Source organism: Propithecus coquereli, unplaced genomic scaffold (genome assembly GCF_000956105.1).
Source record: "Propithecus coquereli isolate 6110/MARCELLA unplaced genomic scaffold, Pcoq_1.0 Scaffold386, whole genome shotgun sequence".
NCBI classification, from domain to species: domain Eukaryota; kingdom Metazoa; phylum Chordata; class Mammalia; order Primates; family Indriidae; genus Propithecus; species Propithecus coquereli.
The window spans coordinates 124,254-129,528 of NW_012149574.1; the positions used below are offsets into that span (position 1 = coordinate 124,254).

Below are 5,275 nucleotides of genomic sequence, written 5' to 3' on the forward strand. Positions count from 1 at the left end.
TAGTTCCCTGAGTTTCTTCGTTTAACTTGTTCTTAACTATTCTCTGCCCTTACCCAAGCTGGATTTAAGGAGTGCTTCTCTTTAACCATTTCATACAGACTATAAAGGCCATTTTTTACCAAAATGTACAAAATATCTGAGATATCAGGCTCTTACTTATAATTATATTATTTTATATGAGGCTTCTCTTGCTATTTAACTGCAGTGCTTTGCCTTTTATTTGTTTTACTACTTACTGATTTGGGAAAACAATACCAAAATACCAGGAGAGTATGTAGGAAAACACCGTTTGGAGAGCACATGGAAGAAAAGGTATTTCAGAAATTGTAATGTGCATCTCTTATCCTCCAGGGCTCCACCAGTGCCCTCTTTTTTCTGACTGTGCTACTCTATTTTGTCTTTGCTATGTTTGGTAGGCAGCTGTTTTTTCCTTGACTCTTCTTTTTCTACAATCCTATGATCTTCACCCCAGAGCCGATGAGGCTCTTTCATTTTGACCTACAGTATCCCTGCATGTTGCAAAACCGAGCCCTGCCATCTAGACTGCCTTTCTGCTTCATTTTGCTCCTGACCTAAACCCCCCTGCTATTCCAGGCCTGGCCTCTCATGACCAGAGACTGCTGACTCATCCTGGCCTGTGCCAAGCTGTGCAGTCGCTTAGTGATGTGGACAGGAGTCGAAGGACTAGAATGAGATCACTGAACTCATTTCACTTGTTGCTTACGGTACAGTCCAGCATGAGCTGGAAATGTAGGAACCTCAGCCTCCCGAGCAGAAAGAGTAAGTAGATTAAACACACCGCATCACCAAGTCCTCAACAAGCAGTAGTCGGGTGGTGGGTGGGGGCTCGCTTTATCATGGCCATGGCCAGGGCATTCGGGTTCATCAGGAGTTTTCCTTTGTCCTCTCTTCTTCCTCTCCTCCACAGTCGCACCCTTCCCCCCTTCCCTGAACTTCCCTTCTGAAAATGTCTGGATGGAACAGCAATGATCTGGGCAGAAATGAAATTTTGCTAATAAGCAGCCTCCGCACAAAATCCTGGAACAGTGACACTGTTGAAACTGCTTAGTTTAGTTTGTCTACTGGGAACTCACATGAACTTCCCAACAGAATTCAAGGGGATGAAAAAGTCTTTTTTTTTTTTTTTTGTTCTCCTTTTCTTTTTGATTCTCTGTTTCTTTCTGTTTTGAGGAAGGTAGTTTCAGGAGACATGGCTGCATTCTGGTGTGGTGTAAAGTTTTCCGTCGGGAGACAATAATGTACATTCCTCTGGCAGGACGGGATGGGTTTTTTTTTTTTTGTTTCTCTTGCTGTTGTTTATTTATAAGACATTTCCTCTCAGTTAGTGGAAGTTAGATCGTAAGAGGCTCCAGTGATTTTCCTTCCACCTCCCCTCCCTAATTTCTGTGCTTCAGCACTCTGGAACACTGTGAACTCGACAAACTAATCAGAGCAGGGAGCTTAACAGCCAGGCCTGGACACTCTCAAGAGACTGTGTGCTGATTCTCAGTCGTCACTCGTTGGATCAGGAACCACAGTCCTGGTGAGTGGTGAGGTTCCAGAATTTGATGTGTCAAGGATTCTATTCTTGGTGTCTCAGAGGCAGGCAGGAAATAAAGGGTGTTTTTAAAGAGAAAAAATGTAATTAAAAAAAACTGCCAAACAATCAAATGGAATGATGAAGATTTTTAGTGTGCACAACGGAGAGCACCCTATGGACAATGGCAGAGCCTTGTGGCTATGCTGAGGAGGGGCCTGCGGGCTTAAGTTTTGTGCTGCCACCGATGGATGGATGGATGTCAGCCTTGACCTGCCAAGCAAACATGCTTGTGGGAGGAGGAAGATAGGTGAGTGGGTGAGGGCAGGGAGGTAGTATTCAGCGTGGTAGGAGGGGGAAGTGAAAGCGGGATTAACTGTTCATTTGGAGTTTCCCTCTACCGACTTTTCATGCATCTCAGTTCTGAGCATTTGCGTTATGCTCCCAGTACTTACATACCCGGCCAAGCAGGAAAGAATATCTATAGTGGATATAGAGCAAAAGAACATTGTTAATACTGTTCTTCTAAAGATCATTTTGCTAAGAACTGGCTGCTTTTAAATGTTAGGGAACCCCCCCACCCAACCTTTGGAACATACTATTTGTCACACCCTACTCTTTATTCTTTGGCATTCATAGTATTAAGCAAAAGAATGCAATGAGAATCCGTATTTTGTTCCAGGGAAATTTATCATCCTGCCATAAGACAAATAGATGACTGTCCTCACAGTATTAAACCCAAATATAGTATTGTCCTCAATATAAGAGACTCTGATTGAGTGTGCTCTGGGAAGTTGTCGAAGGAATGGAGTGGGGGTGGTTGCATCCTGTCTGTTGTGAGACTAGCCGAGGAGTCCACAGACCAGATTGTGTAGCCAAAATGTGCCTTCTATATCCATCTTAATAACTCACACTTGCCCTGGAAGTGTAATTTCAGTTGGAATGTGTTTTTGTCCTTTACCATCGGTCCCTACTTAGTTTCTCTTCTAGAGGTATTTGATCGTACTGTCCTTTCTCATCTTCTTTCTAATTTCAAGAATCTGGCATGTTCCAAAATATGAAAAGTGGAAAAAACAAAAAAGCAAAAACCAAAAAAACATGGTGGGCACAAAAGCATTTGACTGTGTGGCAGCATCTGAAGTGAATTGCTTTTTGGAGAGAGCGGGGGAGTCTTTGATGTCCCCAATATGGTTCTCATAGGCAAAAACTTCCAAGAACCACAACCCAGCCTAAGGGACACTTACTTGACGTTCTTAAATATTTGGAAAGAGATGCTATTTTATTGTTTTAGTTGTCTTTGCTATTAACACATTGCCAGTAGATTTCTCCTAAAAGTTGAAAATGCTTTAGCAATAGTTGATTTTGCATTTAACCTGATGTGTATTATATGTGCCTGTTCTGTGTACTCTTGTCCAAGCCGGTACAGAGATCCAACATATTATATTGATACTGAGCTTTGGAATTTTGTTTGTTCTCGAGTGATTCAGATTCTTAACTACAGAATTCACACATGCTCTTATACCCCAAATTCCCTACAGAGACTGACCTCAGCTATAGCCTTATCAGGGTTTGTCAGTGACCTCTAGGGCAAAGAGTCAGCTTCCTGTCACAATTCCTACAGTTTGTGAGGCACATCAAAATCCTCAGCTGTCACTGTGGTAGGGAGCAGTCTCAGAGTTTTATTAGGGCCAGTATGCTAAAAGTTTAATGTTATAGAATTAGTAAAATTTGCCTATTTTAGTTAGCCCATGTTAATTGTAACTATACCATTTGTGTGTGTGTGTGTGTGTGTGTGTGTGTGTGTGTGTGTGTGTGTGTGTGTATGTGTATAATGTTTCTTAGGTGTTTTCTATTAGTTCTTTTGTTTTCTAAAAAAAGAAGTTGAATGGGAAATGTTGCGAAATTTTAAAAATGTGGTATAAAAAATGTAACTAGCTCTCCGGCCATTACCACCAAGACTTATGTAGGAGGTTGTGACTTCCTCAGTTAATACTCAAACTGTACAGACTCCCAGGAGAATTGTCCCCAGTCTCTGGGAGGGATGTCTATTAGGACTACGTTGAAGGCCAGGTAGGTCTGTAACACTTTGGAAACATTTTATCATTGAAATCTATGACTGTATATAAAATTTTATAAGCCACTTTAAACAGAGAATAGGTAAACACAAATATCTAAGAGTATGTCCCAAGAGATGACATTTTTAAAAACATAATCTGCCAGAGAGATTTTCTTTATAGTTGCTAAGATCTGGAGTTCCATGGGGCCATGGAAGAATTCCATGGCTATGGCCGGGCGCGGTGGCTCATGCCTGTAATCCTAGCACTCTGGGAGGCCGAGGCGGGCGGATTGTTTGAGCTCAGGAGTTCGAAACCAGCCTGAGCAAGAGCGAGACCCTATCTCTACTAAAAATAGAAAGAAATTAATCGGACAACTAAAAATATATAGAAAAAATTAGCCGGACATGGTGGCGCATGCCTGTAGTCCCAGCTACTCAGGAGGCTGAGGCAGAAGGATCGCTTGAGCCCAGGAATCTGAGGTTGCTGTGAGCTAGGATGATGCCACAGCACTCTAGCCCAGGCAAAAGAGTGAGACTCCGTCTCAAAAAAAAAAAAAAAAAAAGAATTCCATGGCTACGTTGAAGCATATAAGAAGTCAGGATTTGATTGGCATACCTTGATACAAAGGCAAGACAATGATGTATTTCTTTGTACTTAAATGGTTGTATTAATATTACCTAATTTTTTCAATACCTAGATTATAAACCTTTACAGTATACTGTCAATAACTCAGTTTTTCAGTGTCACCTGGAAATTTTAATTTCATTAAATTAATGAGGATGCATGTTATAAAATGTATATTTTCTTGCATGAGCATTTTAGATGTAAGCACTTCCTATATGTTATACTCATTTAATTAGGCAGTCACAATTATACACAAGTGTAATTGCTAAATAACAGAATTGTGATTGCCCCAAAAAGAAATTGTTCTCACTTATTTGTATAGAAATGCTTCTTTGGTATTTATGGGATTCCCTAAGAAAGACACATATTTGTTATGCATGCTACTGTATCCTGACATCTACATTAGCAGAATTTCTTATCACAGATTACCTGATTCACTTTGCTTTCTTTTATATGTAAATCACATTGTTTTAAATGAAATATAATAATTAGAAGATAAAATAAATGTTGGAAAAATTTCGATTTCCAAATTGTAATTATGACCATCATCATCAACTAAACTGTCCCAGATAACAGGAAAAAAAAAAAAAAGACAAAAAGACGTATTTTAAAAACTTAAAAAGGAGAAGTTAATTCCTAGTATCATATTATTGGATATGTATGTTAGCTTGTAAATATACACACACACAAAATCACATACCTATGCTCAACTATTAAAAATATGACCAAATACCAGCCAGGCTTATTTGCCTTCAAATTTAATTAAATGTTTTACAAATTGACCATAAGTGAAGTATAATTGACATTTTGTTACACTGACAACACAGAAAGTTTATGCAAATACTTATGAAAAATATCTATAAAAGGAAAGATTTAGTTAGCTGAGAAGTTTGGTAATTATCCTTTGTCAAATATACATGTTAGGTTATCAATCTAAATTCTTTTTTTTTTTTTTTTTTTGTCAGTCAGGGTCTCACTGGCCCGGGCTAGAGTGAGTGCCGTGGCATTAGCCTAGCTCACAGCAACTTCCACCTCGGCCTCCCCAAGTGCTGGGATT

General features: G+C 39.7%; 1 protein-coding gene across 2 annotated transcripts in view; it reads left to right on the top strand.

Annotated features, from left to right (window-relative positions):
* Nucleotides 1-711: 711 nt before the first annotated feature.
* Nucleotides 712-5,275, top strand: part of ZBTB20 (zinc finger and BTB domain containing 20) — a 275,017-nt gene continuing 270,453 nt past the window's right edge. Inside the window, exon 1 of one of the 2 annotated variants that reach the window (XM_012652264.1) lies at nt 712-780. The gene's annotated coding sequence lies outside the window, so the exon portion shown is untranslated. Of the gene's footprint in view, nt 781-1,452; nt 1,544-5,275 lie in introns of those variants that run through there. The other variant, XM_012652266.1, reaches the window with a different exon arrangement.